Source organism: Lepidochelys kempii, chromosome 5 (assembly GCF_965140285.1).
Source record: "Lepidochelys kempii isolate rLepKem1 chromosome 5, rLepKem1.hap1, whole genome shotgun sequence".
Taxonomy (NCBI): Eukaryota; Metazoa; Chordata; order Testudines; family Cheloniidae; genus Lepidochelys; species Lepidochelys kempii.
The window spans coordinates 50666576-50682365 of NC_136384.1; the positions used below are offsets into that span (position 1 = coordinate 50666576).

At 42.7% G+C, this 15790-nt stretch overlaps 1 long non-coding RNA gene across 1 annotated transcript in view; it reads left to right on the plus strand.

The window, feature by feature from the left end:
- LOC140911389 (uncharacterized) overlaps positions 1–15790 on the plus strand; it is a 96694-nt gene that overhangs the window by 25811 nt on the left and 55093 nt on the right. Inside the window, exon 2 of the long non-coding RNA XR_012158932.1 lies at positions 14711–14867. This is a non-coding gene — a long non-coding RNA (uncharacterized LOC140911389). The remainder of the gene's footprint in view (positions 1–14710; positions 14868–15790) is intronic.

The window sequence follows — 15790 nt, forward strand, 5'->3', positions numbered from 1 at the left end:
AATGTAATACACATTAGACACTTCTATATACTTCCAGGTCAAAGATAACTAGTCAAACTAACATCAGATCCAATGGAATCATTCAATAATTTACCTTCTGATGCTGCCACTAGAGGTCAGACAATATAATGTCAGCATGAATACCGAAAAAAGTATTCCCCTTTCTCTTCTGCCCATATTATACTTTCAAATATACCAAACAAGACATATGCTGTGGGCATAATTTTCCTCTTGCTTACACCAGTTTTACACCAGAATAATTCCAATGAGTTCAATTCTTCCCTCTGATCCACCTATCCAACACTATTGAAGTCAGTGGGGTTGCATGAGGCCGAAGATGTTTACACTCCTCAATCTGTGTACACCACAGTAATCATTTATCAGAAAAATAAATAATGTAACTAAAAGTTCAGGTTTCATGAAGATAAGAACTTTAATATGGATTAACTGTCAAGATGCAGAAGGTCATTTTTTGACAGCTTCCCCCTAATTTGGGGTGGTGGTGACTTTTTTTGGGGAGGAAAGGGTTGGTTATATATCAGCAAGACCCTTGAAATGACTATATAGACCATTTTGATCTTTTCCTGAGTCAATTTAATGATATCCCAGAGGAATGATGTCAGGATTTCTGATGACTGTAGCATGTCATTCCATGCGATTTTGATTTTTTATACCCTCCAGGCATATGCATACAATCTAGGGTTATGTCCTGTAAGGGAACACTTCCATACGTCTGCCTTATACTCTTCCCTTCTAATCCTCCCCCGCATCATATCTTGTAAGAGAGGACTACATCCTTTGCATTGCTGTTTTAGTTGCATTTCTGTATGTCATTTAGCACAGTCTAACACACATCTAGACAGTACAATGTGCACCACTTATCAGTTATACCAAACAAATAACTCACAGAACTCATGAGAGCTTATTTTCTGGTCATTTTCAATTTTCATTTTGAATGATAAGAATGGGTTTTCTGATATAAGTTTTTTTCTTGTATCGCTTCCTTATGTACCACAGTTATGTTTTTCTCATAGAACAACCACCTAGTAGCACAGACAGTTTAATAATATGTTTTCTTATTCTGTCCAAACGGTTCCACTCCAGAGAAAGTAACCTCCTGCACCAGGATCTCTCTCTAAAACCCAGACATATTCATGTTCACCATGGTTCATGTTCCAGTCTCATTTGGAAATGCAATAAAAAAATCTGGAGCACACAAGGGTCTACACATAAATAATTTTCTTGTGCTGGTTTTAGAGAGGGATAGTTTATTCTGCCATCCTGTAAAGGAGAATGGTATTTACGTGGAGATAAGAAAGACGTCAAAAACTTTCTGATGGCACCTGTTCAAGAAAAAGGTACAAAACAGTAAAGCTTAGCTCCAAAAAACATTTACTGTTTGCTCTAACACTGCATTTATGCACATATGCTTTCCATCATTCCAGTAATTAATCCACAAGGACTGCAGTTAGTGTGGTCATGGTGCTGGGATAAAGTGGTAAAAAGTTTCTATCAAAGATTATGGGCCAAAAAAAACAAACAAACAAACAAAAAAGTTGTCTCACGCTTTTGTTTTTTCAAACTGTCCCTTCAGATCAAGTTAGTTTTGTGGAAAAAAATTACGTTTTGCATTTACCTGTAGATCAGAATAAAGAACAAAATTATAGAGTGTTCTTTTTTCTTTCCAGAAGAACATTACCATTGTCTTATTGTCAGTAGCCGCTAACATCAGTGAGAGCCTGGGTACTGGTCAAAAGTAAAATGGTTTATAGATCATAGAATATCAGGGTTGGAAGGGACCTCAGGAGGTCATCTAGTCCAACCCCCTGCTCAAAGCAGGACCAATCCCCAATTTTTGCCCCAGATCCCAAATGGCCCCCGGCGGTCTCTGCTCCCACAGGTGACAGTAGGGGCACGAGAATACAATAAGGGTACACAGAAGAGAAACAAAATGAAGGTAACAGATACCTTCACAATGACGTCCTCTTTTTTAAGCCCTGTTTAGGACTTAGTATGTCTAAAGTGCTACACCAGAGCGGCCACCCTGCTGCAGCACTTCAGTGTAGACACTATCTATGCTGATGTAAGGAGTTCTCCTGTTGGCGTAGGTAATCCACCTCCCTGAGACCAGACCCCATAATATTGCCTTAATGTGGATGAAAACACACCTTGGTTGTTCAGGTTTTTGGGTGGCTTATTTTGGTATAGTGAGATGTAAGACATAACTATGCACAGAACATTCCATTTCCTCCTCATCCAAGCATAGACTCCAAACAAAAACCAGACAACTTCCTGTGTGGTGAGGATATGCCAGATTCCACTACTGGTCATGTACACTAGTCAACGGAGTAAAGTCAGTGTTATTTTGGGTCCACACTGGTACAAATGAGATCAGTATTTGGCCCACTGTAAATGGAGATGCAATCAATACAGTTTGAGATATTATACTAAGTTGAAAATGAACCTATGCCCTATACACCTTTTAAATAGTTAGTGCTCGATAGAACTGCTGTAAAATCCACAGAGACCCACATATCATCTCAAAAGCTACAGTACATTTTTTAAAATGTTGGGACAATACACTTTGCCAGGATCTTGTACATAGTGAACTAATAATCCTGTTGTGGGTTCTAAAGATAATGACAAACAGGATGTGTATTTGCACATGCTTTTCTCCTTGTGCTCAGATATCTAACATATTGTACACATTTTATTCTGCAGTTTTCAAAAAGAGTATCAGTGACCATGTTTCAGCTCAATCTTGCTGAAAGCATACACATGGTGTTTGTTCTGCAGGGCGCAGGAAGGTCAGATACAGTATACTGGCTGCAAAGCAAGATTCTGGGTGATCAGCCTCCACATCACTGGAATGGTCCAGAGGAAAGGTCTGCCCTGTGGGCAAGGCTAAAAAAGAAAAGAAAAAAGAAAAGTCAAGTCTCCATGCTTAGGAGCTGTGGAGCTGATCAAGGGTTGAGACGCTCATGTGAGTGAACCCTCCCACTGGCCATGTACGATATCTATCTGTTCTTGGTCTTGTGCTTTCCCCATAGTTGGACTGTGCAGCCTACAGGAGTTAGCAGAACCCTAGGGCTGGAGCCTCCTTTCACAGCACCAGGTGAGGCACAGACAGCCCAGTCAGCAAAAAATAAAAGACTAAAAATAATCTTCTGAAGTTCTGGGTAATAGGGTAGTGTAGAGGAGAGGAGGACAGAGAAAAGCAGTTTTCCTATCCTTAATCTTAGTAAGAGTGGTGGTTTCCTACCTCTGATTGCTAGAGAAAAAGAAATAGGAGACCCTTATATCCCAAATCACCACTGTGGATGCTGATCCCCAAGTCAGAATGGGGAGCTCATTTACCACTCTCCTATTATGTGTAGTTTGGGGCTTATATGTGATTTGTGACCCAATAATTCCCCCTCTTCACCCAAATTCACCTCAGTAATGGAGCTCAGCCCCCTATGACCCTTTTTAAGTTGATTTCCTGGCCATGACACTTTTAGCCATGGAAGAATCAGACCCCTGGACAGTATTACAACGTACAAGGAAATACAGAGCCTGCAGATGTCATTCCCATGAGCCGATTGCTGGCTATGTAACTCTGGTCCTGGGAAGGACGCAGACTTGGAATGACCCATAAAGCTGAAGTCTCCAGCTTGCAGACACTTCCAAGTAGTAGCCCCTTGGGCTGCGTCTAGACCAGCTGCTTTCCCCCTAAAACGTCTCACCATCACTAACACCATTACCGCTCCAATGAAGGCAACACTAATATAATAGGCAAGACACCAGTGACTGCTGACATCTTTACCACCTACCATCAAGCCCTGTTTAGGCCAAGTCAAGACACCAGAATGACAGAGTGCTAGTAGCCACTGGCTCTTTGTCCATTCTAGAGTGAAGCTGCATCAGTGTTAGCAACAGTGGGAATTTTCAGAGAAGAAAGGCTGGTTTGGACAAGGCCTGTATGGGAGAGAGTGTAACGACCATGGCTGTGTAGATCAGGCCAGTGGAGGCCCTGAAGCTGCAGATGAGATTTAACTGAGATTTGACTCACATGGGCCCTGATCCAACTCCCAGTGAAATCAATGGAAAGACTCCACTACAGAGTCTTCTCCAAACACAGCTCAGACACAGGAGACTATCTATCCCAAAGTGTTTGAAACAGCCTGAGTAAAAATTGCATCCCCTCACAATGAAGGAGGTTTTATAACCTCACTTATTAGTTCTCCAGTCATCCATAAATTCTGCCAGGATAGACAAGACATGAATTTTTAATGTAAAAAAATAAGAAAAAGCAATACAGGTAACAGGCCCATTTCCCCCCCTTTGCTGGTCACCATTAGCAAAATGAAGAGCTTTTAACTGAAAATAACTTTTTGTTTTGAGCTTGATCATTTAGATCCCATTCAGTTTGCAGATGGGATCTTAAAAAATAGGGTATGAATTATTTGTATTACATTAACATCCACCTGCACCAATCAGTTCCCTTGTGCTAGGTGCTGCAGAAACATGCAGTAAAATGACAGTGACTGCCCCAGCCAACTAAAAATCATGGACATGACAAAATACAGCAGGTGGATGAAACAAACAGATGGGCGAGAGGGAGAACAAGGTAGCAATAATAGGAGAATGTGTTTGCATAGATCAGCTGTGTACATAGAGTAGCTCACCACCTGCCTCATCATTTAATGCACATTAAAGATAGCATTGCACTTTTCAAGAGAGGAAGGATTTTCCTGATTTGCTTGTTCAAAATGTCACTCTCCTGCATGATGGTGGTTCCCTCCCTCCCTCCACTATGAAGATGGCTGAATTTCAGTGGTGCCAAACTATATCACTATATACTTTTCTCCAAGTGTTTTAGGATCCTTTAGGATGAAAAGTGCTATATCAATATATTATATGATTGTCAAATCCTAAGGATCTTATTTGGTTTTCCTGACTCCACTGAGAGTTTTTCATACTATAAACTATGTAAAAATCCACTTAAGAATTATGTATTTGACTCATTACTTATTAACTATTATCCATTTTTAATTATTTATTATTAATTATTATTATTAACAGCAGCATCTTCTCTATGGGGAAAATATCTTTTTCCAAGAACTGATTGAAAATTAGCAAGCCTTAATATATTTCATGGATGAGTTGCTTATGTAGCTGTATATCAAAAAGAAAAACAAATATATTGACTAGCTCCTTTTAACATTGCACGTGAAAGTTATTGCTTAACAGAAGATTTTGGCTAATTTTTTTTAATTAACACCCAGTTATGGGTACAGCTCCTGTTTCAAATCTTCTGACAAGGATTCAGAATGATCGGTCTGCAAGGATTGTATCTAAAGCTTGTTACAGATGGAGAGACCTGGAAAGGAATTGCTTTTTCTATTATAAATGCAATCCAGCCCCACCCCCACTCCCTCAATCAGATACTGCCTTCTGATCTTTTGTAAGGAGTCTTCTTATTCAAATAGATAGAAACATCTTTTCAGCTCTGAAATATGAATGGCTAGGAAGATTTCTCCTTCAGGGCAGATACATAGTTGGGTCCCAGTCCAGCAGACACTTAGCACATGTTTAACTTTAAGTACATGCATAAGTGTTTGTAGGATTAGGGCGATATGGTAATATAAATAATCACATATTCAAACCTATATATAATATAGGGATTCCCAGACATGCCTCATTCTCACCGTGAAGCTATTGTGTAAGCCCATTCCTACCTCCATCTTTTCTCTCATCTCCTCCTCCTACTCTATCCAAGCCCCTCAGTTTCCGGCTCCTTCGGGCCACTCACCGCCTCCTCTCATGTATACCAGTTTTACTCTGGTGGAACTCAGTTGACTTCAAGGGTTTGTGAAATGAAACAATCCATTTCCAGTGTGTTAGCCCAGAATTTTTTTATAAGAAACAAGAGATCACTTTGGCATCAACTAGTGCTGTAGTGCAAAATTATATAAGCCAGATATGTCTAAACACTATTTCCGAGGTCAAATTTTTCTCCCTTTTTTTTGTTTAGATAATAGGGACACCAAATCCTGCCCTTACTTTACACCCCACACCACCCCTTTGATGTCAGTGGGGTTCCACCTGGCATAAGTCAGAGCCCATGTTGCCCCATAGTTTGTGAATTTACTATAAGCATAATCAGCTAGAAGGATAGACAGTCTCAGGATGTATTGTCTTTTCCACAATAACGCTCTGTGACAAGATCCCCGGGGTGCAGCCTGGGACTGTGGGACCACTGTGTCCCCTTAACTCTCCCCAGCCTGGGCTGTCTTTTGCAATGCCTTGCTAGTGACCAACAACAAACCCTTCCAGGTGCCGTTATCACTCAGTACTACTGCATGTGGAGACCCATACCCAACCATATTGCATGAATGCTCCCAGAGCCATTGAATCACACAGGGAAAGGCACCAGAGCCAAATTCTCCCAGCTCCCAGCACTGTACCTCAGGAATATACCATCTTGCACTGCTCAAGACAAGCAGTGCAAATTTATTAATTGGTTTACCACTTCATCAATGGAAAGCGGATATACACCAGCCTTTGCAAAACCTGAGCAGATTTGCCACACACTTCATACAAACTCACAGGTGAAGATAAACAGTAAAAACAAATTTATTGACTACAAAAGATAGATTTTAAGTGATATTAAGTGATAGGCAAAAAGTCAGAGTTAGTTACCAAAATAAAATAAAATATAAGCATGCAGTCTTATCTCTCAACCCTATTAGACTGGGCAACATCTAGATTAAGCAGTTTTTCTCACCCCAGTGGGATTTCACCCTTGAAATCTGGGCCAGTCCCCTTAGTTGGAGTCTTCAGAGTGTCCTTGTTGCTTGCAGCGTAGGTGGGTGAAGGAGAAAGGCCAAGCCTGGGCCCCCTGTGTTCAGTTTTATACCCTCAGTCCATGTGCTTGAAAAACACAAGTCCAGGCATGTCTGGGGGGCATTGCTAAGTCTCATACAGGTGAGTCATTGAATTGTAGCTCCCTTGCTGGACAATGGTTGTTGATGGGTCGTTTGACACCGCGCCTGGGTGTTGGTTACTTTCCTTGTTGTTGCCTCTGGGGAGCTAATATCTGGCTGATTCCCCAACTTACAGCATGTTTTAGTGACAACTATACAACACAATTCTCATAACCTAATATGCATTAATGATATACATATATGCAGTGATGAGCTGCCAAAATCTTAACAACGGGTTCCCTCCTCACCCCATAAGGGGGTTGTTGCCCACCCCCATCCCCCGGGATTTCTGCCCCATCCAACCCCCCTCCCCGTGTTCCTTGAGGCCCCCCCACCCCCAGGACCCCTGCCCTATCCCCTGACTGCCCCCAGAACCAGGCAGGAGGGTCTCGTGGGCCACCGTAGTGGGTGCCCACCCCACCCCTAAGAGCCAAAGGCACCTGCCAGGGTGCGAGGAGAGGAGTCCCGGAGATGCTTACCTGGCGCAGCTCCCAGGAAGCATCCGGCAGGTCCCTCTGGCTCCTAGGGGCGGGGGTGCATAGCTGGGGGGGATTAGGGGGAGCAGCTGCTCTCCCACTGATCACATCAAAAGTGGCACCTTAGGTGCCAACTCCCTGGGTGCTCCGGGGCTGGAGCACCCACGGGGAAAATTTGGTGGGTGCAGAGCACCCACCGGCAGCTCCCCACCCTGCGCCTGGCCCGAGCTCACCTCCGCTCCTCCTCCTCCCCTAAACGCACCACCCCACTCTGCTTCTCCACGCCCTCCCCCGGCTTCCTACGAATCAGCTGTTCGGCGGGAAGCCGGGGAGGGCAGAGAAGCAGGTGGCGGCTTTCTGCTCAGGCCAAGGGTGGCTGAGGTGAGCTGGGGCAGGGAGCAGTTCCCCTGTGCCCCCCCCTGCCAGGTTATCTGCTACGGCGCGGGCAGCCCTCCTTGGGCCTCCCCCACCCCAGCTCACCTCCGCCTCCCTGGGCCTGACCAGGAAGCCGCAGCCTGCATCTCAGCCTGCCCCAGCTTCCCGCGCGAACAGCTGATTCGCGGGAAGCCTGGGGTGGCAGAGAAGCAGAGCAGGGTGGCGCGTTCAGGGGAGGAGGCAGAGGCAGAGTGGAGGTGAGCTAGGACTGGGGGTGGGGCGGGGAGCTGCCGATGGGTGCTCTGCACCCACCAAATTTTCCTCTTGGGTGCTCCAGGGCTGGAGCACCCATGGAGTCAGCGCCTAAGGCACCACTCTTGGCCGGTTAAATTTAGAAGCCCTTTTAGAACCGGTTGTCCCTCGCGGAACAACAGGTTCTAAAAGGGCTTCTAAATTTAACAACCGGTTCTAGCGAACCGGTGCAAACCGGCTCTAGCTCACCACTGCATATATGATAGAGAAATGACTTTCAGCAGATCATAACCTTTTCCCTGATAGCCCTAATATAAAAAATGCCTTGTAAGGTGTCAAGCGATTAATCTCACTGTTAATAATAGAATACCATTTATTTAAATATTTTTGGATGTTTTCTACATTTTCAAATATATTGATTTCAATTACAACACAGACTACAAAGTGACAGTGCTCACTTTATATTTATTTTTATTACAAATACTTGCACTGTAAAAAACAAAAGAAATAGTATTTTCAATTCAGCTAATATATGTACTGTAGTGCAATCTCTTTATCATGGAAGTTGAACTTACAAATGTCGAATTATGTACAAAAAAACCCTGCATTCAAAAATAAAACAATATAAAACTTTACAGCCTACAAGTCCACTCAGTCCTACTTCAGCCAATCGCGCAGACAAACAAGTTTGGTTCCATTTGCAGGAGATAATGCTGCCCACTTCTTGTTTACAATGTCACCTGAAAGTGAGAACAGGAGTTCGCTTGGCAATGTTGTAGCCGGCGTCACAATATATTTACGTGCCAGATGCACTAAAGAGTTATATGTCCCTTCACGCTTCAACCACCATTCCAGAGGATATACATCCATGCTGATTGCGGGTTCTGCTCAATAGCGATGCAAAGCAGTGCGGACCGATGCATGTTCATTTTCATCATCTGAGTCAGATGCCACCAGGAGAAGGTTGATTTTCCTTTTTCATGGTTCGGGTTCTGTAGTTTCTGCATCTGAGTGTTGCTCTTTTAAGACTTCTGAAAGCATGCTCCACACCTCATCCCTCTCAGATTTTGGGCAGCACTTCAGATTCTTAAACTTTGGGTCAAGTGCTGTAGCTATTTTTAGAAATCTCACATTGGTACCTTCTTTGCATTTTGCAAAATCTGCAGCGACAGAGTTTGTAAATCAAACAACATGTGCTGGATCATCATCCAAGACTTCTATAACATGAAATATATGGCAGAATGTAGATAAAACAGAGCAGGGGACATACAATTCTCCCCCAAGGAGTTCAGTCACAAATTTAATTAATGAACTATTTTTTTAATGAACATCATCAGCATGGAAGCAAAGACAAACTTGTTTGTCTTAGTAATTGGCTGAACAAGAAGTAGGACTGAGTGGACTTGTAGGCTCAAAAGTTTTACGTTGTTTTGTTTTTGAGTGCAGTTATGTAACAACAACAAAAATCTACATTTGTAAGTTACACTTTCATGATAGAGATTGCACTACAGTACTTGTATGAGGTGAACTGAAAAATACTATTTCTTTTGTTTATCCTTTTTACAGTGCAAATACCTGTAATAAAAAATAATATAAAGTGAGCACTATACACTTTGTATTCTGTGTTTAATAGAAATGAATATATTTGAAAATGTAGAAAAACATCCAAAAATATTTAACAAATTTCAATTGGTATTCTATTGTTTAACAGTGCGATTAATTGCAATTAATTTTTTTAATCACAGTTAATGTTTTTGTTAATCACATGAGTTAACTGCAATTAATCAATAGCCCTACTTTATATGTAATATCACAATTATATACAGATGAGGAATATGGAGGGTATGGGTGCTACCCCAAGGTACAGAATGTCTCACCCTCCATACCAAGGAACCCCTGCTTTGAGAGTCAATGGAAGAGAGCTCCAGGAATCCAGAAAGAATTGTGGGGGCATGAGGCCTCTGGCAGATTTGTGTGGATCTCAGAGGAGCCCACACCCGGAGCTGGAGCCCTCACTCCCCCTGAACCCCAATGCCCTGCCCCAGCTCAGAGCCTTCTCCTGCACCCTGAACCCCTCATTTCTGGCCCCACCCCAGAGCCCCTACACCCTTCCACACCGCAGCCCTGTGAAAATGAGCGAGTGTGGGGGAGAGTGAGTGACGGAGGGAGAGGGGGATGAAGTAAGCAGGGGTGGGGCCTTGGAGAAGGAGTGGTGAAGGGGCAGGGCCTTGGGGGGAGACGGGATGACAGATTTCCTGACTTTATTTATACTGTCACAAAACATTCATTCTCTTCAATTACTGTTGATACCTCCCACTTGGCCCAGGAAGTAGCATTTTCTAAGCCTGACACTAAAATCTTTTCTTTCTACACAGAGTGGCATTACAAACTCAGCATTCGCTGCCCCTGAACCTACAGTAACAGTGGTATCTCTTACACTAGTATACAAGATACAATAGTATCTGTGGAAGGTGTTGAGTTTTTAATGCCTCTCACTGGAAACTCTCTTAATTTAACTTTTATCAGGCATAAACCGTGAATCCTGTGCAGTGTCAGCTGCTTCTACAGATCTAAATATTTAAGGACATATTTTCAGCTGTAGCCTCTAAACCCACACCACCAAAATCACGAATGAAACTGTGTGCAACCTGTATTTCTATATGCAAAGAGTATTTGTATGTGCAACTTAGGAAGTTGTTACAACCCTACTATTCTGCTTTCATGCTCATACAGATAAAGGCTAAGCTTTACATGTGCAAATTGATGCAGACACAACATATGCACATATGAAATCAAAGAGCACTTTGAAGCTCACTGATGATTTGACCTTTGATGATAGCAGATTTCAGTTCCCAGGCAGAAGTGTGCAAACGAAGAGAGAGGGAAGGACTGCCATCATATTTATTTCAAAATATGCACTTTAAATGAATCTCCCTTGCTGAAGTCAGACTATAATTTAAGCATTGAGATAGTGAGGCTAACATTTCAAAGTTAAGATATTTTTGAAGGAAATACAAACTACTGCTAACCCAACTGAAAGGCACTGGACAAAACTAGTATTTTTGGAAAGCCAGAAGAGAAAGATAGTAACATTTTTCTATCAAAACAATTCTATTTGGGTCATAAAACTGATCAAATATTTGCAGCACCATGCAAGACTCCCTGCTTGATAAAAAGCAGAGAACATCTAGACCAGGGGTGGACAAACTACGGCCCGTGGGCAGGATCTGGCCCCTCAGGGCTTTGGATCCAGCCTGCAGGATTGCCACCCCCAGAAGCGGGATGGGGAACCACGGCCAACGGGAGCTTTGTGCGGAGCCCTCTGCCCCCCCTATCCCAGGTGTCACAGGGACGTGGTGCTGGCCGCTTCCGGGGGCAGGGCAGGGCAGGGCAGGCAGGGAGCTTGCCTTGGCCCCAGTGCACACCACTGCCACACCGGAGCCACTCCAGGTAAGCAGCATCAGGCCGGACCCTGAACCCCTCCTGCACCCCACCCCCCAACTCCCTGTCCTGAGCCCCCTGCCTGCATCCCAACCCCCTGACGCACCCTGCACCCCTCCTGCACCCCAACCCCATGCCCTGAGCCAACTCTCACACTCCGCACCCCTCCCTGAACCACTGCCCTGAGCCCCCTCCCACACTGTGCACCCCCTCCTGCACCCCAAACCTCTTCCCTGAGCCCCCTCGTTTACCCCGCACCCCTCCACTGCCCCAACCCCTAGCCCTGAGCTGCTTCCTGCACATCACACACTGCACGCCTCCCTCCTGTACCCCAACCCGCTGCCCCAGCTCTACATTCATGGCCCCCTGCAAGCAATTTCCCCACCCGGATGTGGCCCTGGGGCCAAAAAGTTTGCCCACCCCTGCTCTAGACTAAAATTGAGAAAATGCCAGTCATAGCAAGCTCCAATAATCAGGATTGGAGCCAGTTCTACAGTAACTAGCTTGAAAGCCTCTCCCACTCATCACCTGTTATGTCACCTCAACTCACCCTGGATTTTACAAAGATATTTTTGCTTCCCATCTGAGTTGTCTTACTGTTCAAAGTCTCTGTGAGGGGAGGGGATGTGGGGAAGCATGGTGCTTTTAGTTGTCCCTGGAAGGCACATAGATGAAAGATGTCCCTTCTAAGTAAGAACTTCTGCCATTATGGTTTCAAACCACTGTGATACAACAGAGACTGACAGGCTTAAGGTCTTTCTCATGGTTCTTCAGAGGTGTTAGTTGAAAAGCTGCTTTTTTTAAGCTTTGTTATCTGGGCTTGCTTCCAGTATTTACATTACTTTACCAATATGTGTTCTATATTGTCTCTGTCACAGAGGTTCAGATACTGTACCTTGTATTTTATAGCCCTCCTGTTTCCTTTTAACTTATGACCTTTACTGAGAATGAATGCATTTGTCTGCAGACTGTCAGTAGAAAGGGTTGAATCACGTGGGTTTGGCATCAGTAGAAAGTGCTCAGTTGCTTTGTAATCCTTTGTACAGGGTTATTTAAAAGAAAAAAATTATAGAAAATAAGAAATGCAGGAGATTAGAAAGCTTACTCTGAGCCTTTGCTCCTGAACCACCAAGCAAATTTTAAAGTTTAACCAAAATTTTAAAAAGGTAAAACAAGGTAATTTGAAAAGGGATGTCATTATGTCCATTGCACATGCTTCTTGATTTCTTTTCTCATAAAAACAGTTCCCCACCCCCCATCTATACTGCTCACACAGGACGTGATCCTAATTGTATCGTCATGTGTAGAACCCTATGCTCACCTTGAGCCCCACTGAATTACAGGACTGGGTCCAGTATCTGTTTCGTAACAGATTAAGTGAGGTTAAAAAAAAAAAATCAACACAATTTTGCTTCTCCCTCATTGTTTCACGGAAATCTGTCAGATTTTTGTACTACACCCATCATTGTAGTACTGCATCTGAGCACCCTGAAACGACAGTCAGTTAAAAATCACATTAAAAATACTCATATACATAACTAAAAGCACCTTCAGTTATTAAAAGTGTGTGAAAGGGTGAAATTTCAGAAAGAGAGGCTAATGGTTCCTTTGTAAAAGTGAGCTTGCACAGTAACTGCTTGCCTGCATTTGTTCACACAGTTGTACATGCAAATTAGGCATATATAAGTGATGAAAGAGGTCAGGAGAGCTGGCAGTTTCTGAAGGAGAGAATATTAAAGGCATAACTGCAAACTATCCCAATGTGAAGGAAAGAGAAGATGACTAGTAAAACGCCAATATGGCTGCATCAGGAACACTTTAATGATCTGAAAAAATCAAAAAGGAACCCTACAAAAAATGGGAACATGGAGAAAATTGAGAAGGATAAGTGCAGGAGAATGGCATAAGCATGTAGGGACAAAATTAGAAAGGTTAAGGCACAAAATGAATTACACCTAGTAAGGGACATAAAGAATCTCTGCTTATTGCCTTTTAAATACATTAGGAGCAAGAAAAAGATGAAGGAAAGTGTAGATCCCCTACTAAGCAGGAAATGAGAGATAATAACTGATGACATCAAGAAGGCTGAGGTTTTTAGGGCATATTTTGCTTCAGTCTTCACTAAAAAGATTAATGGTGACCATATACTCAACACAATATTGACAACAAGGGGAAGGAACACAAGTCAAAACAGGGAAAGAAGATTGAAGAATATTCAGATAAATTAGATGTATTCAAGTCAGCAGGGCCTGATGAAATTCATTCTAGGGTACTTAAGGAACTAGCTGAAGCAATCTCAGAACCATTAACATTAGCAACTATCTTCGAGAACTCATGGAGGTAGGTGAGGTCCCAGAGAACTGGAGAAGGGCAAATGTAGTACCTATCTTTAAAAAGGGGAACAAAGAGAACCTGGGAAACTATAAACAGGCTTAATCTGCAGCAAGGAGAATTTAGGTTAGATAATGGGGGAGTGGGAATCTTTCCATCTTTAAGCTCTGGAATAGGCATTGTAAGTAGGATGTGGAATCCCCATCATTGGAGGATTTTAAGAACAGGTTGGACAAACACCTGTCAGAGATAGTCTAGGTTTCCTTGGTCCTGTGACAGGACAGAGGGCTGGATTTAATGACTTCTCAAGTTCCCTTCCAGCACTACACTTCCAGGATTCTATACCCTGAAGTATTTATATCACTTATATTTGGATAAAAATGTATAACTGCATGTATTACATGTATAAGTGCTTAATCATATTGAATTCAACCAAGTTATTGAGCTCAATAATATCTTTTGGGAGCAAATTTCATAGGTTAATTGTACACTGTATACAAGTCTTTGAATTCTCTTATCAGTTTTAAGTGGCAAGATTAATGTAAATAAAGTTGTTTAAAATTAAAAAGAAACCGTTTGCTTCTCTAAGAAAATTTTATCTCTCTGATCAGTGTATTTAATAGCCAAACCTACCATATAATGAAACCAGGCTCCAGCTCTAAAATTTATTTCTCGGCCCTTGCATTGCAGCTGAAATTGTTTTCTCCCTTTTTTTTGGTCATCGCATTGACCATGCACTTCTGGGCAGACACATCTTAATCTAAAAAGCCATCATAAATATCCCAGGTTCAGATTTGAGTTGCATTAACTGGAAAAGGCAGATCTCTCAAATGTGATACTCCAACAATCAATATATTTTCCTTTCAGAACTGGAGAGAGACAGCCACCCGCTCCCCCTTCTTCCCCAAGAGAAGGCAGGAAATCTTGCAACATAAAAGGAAACCACACAATCTGCATGCTCAGGACATCTATCAGTATTGCTTCCTCCCTTGGCAACATCATCCATGCCACACTATTGTTGCAGGTACTATACAAAGTCTGTGTTGGCAAGTTAATCCAACTAGCACTGGCTGAACATGGTATGCTCACCAGCCATCTCGCTGGTTTAATACAATTGAAATGTGCCAAACCTACATTAATCACTTGTCCAATTTCCTTTAGCTCTTTCCTTTTTATGGGACTATAGTGTTAAAATTTAATGATGCGTTTCAGTGTTTTCTAATTTAGAAACAAAGGATTTGCCCCCACCCCCAGTACATCAAGAACAGACCTCCATTTTGGTCCTTGTCCTCTTGCTGGGTAGCTGCTATTACAGAATTGCCACTGTGGACATCTGGTCATGGCAAGTTCTCATTATGAGGCATTTTGCTGCATTAAACTTGTTGCAGGATATTTTGTCAGTGACAGCTGGTCACATACATTTCCTCTCTAGCAGCATATATAATGGGGAATGGATTTATTATTTTGAACTCTAGGCCCCACAGATACCAACACAGATAGCATTTAGTTGCCCCTATGATTCTGCAGTTTATCATACAAGATTCCTGCAATAAAATTTTACACAGTGAAATTTCACGGTGGTCAGATATCATGGAAGATTGCAATAACATGAAAGGCCCATGAAAGGAATTGTGCTTCCCAGGTGACTTGAGAGCATAAGCAGGGCGGGGAGGGGGAGATCTCTGGTTTCAAGTGCAGGAGCTCTACCTTCTGCTCTAAGGGGAGAGCTTTAATCAAAATTGTCAAAGCCGGTTATTTATTCTTTACACATCAGAATGACAGTTTTGCTTTTCAGTGATGCCATAGGCAAGAATGGTTACATATTTCATTTTTTTTCCTTTAAGTCTTTGGTCCTGATAATTTCACATGTGGTTTGGCAAATGTGCCTTGCTCTTTAATGAGGGGTATAATTGCTTGGAAGCCTCATTCCATCCTTTCCTTTGCAGT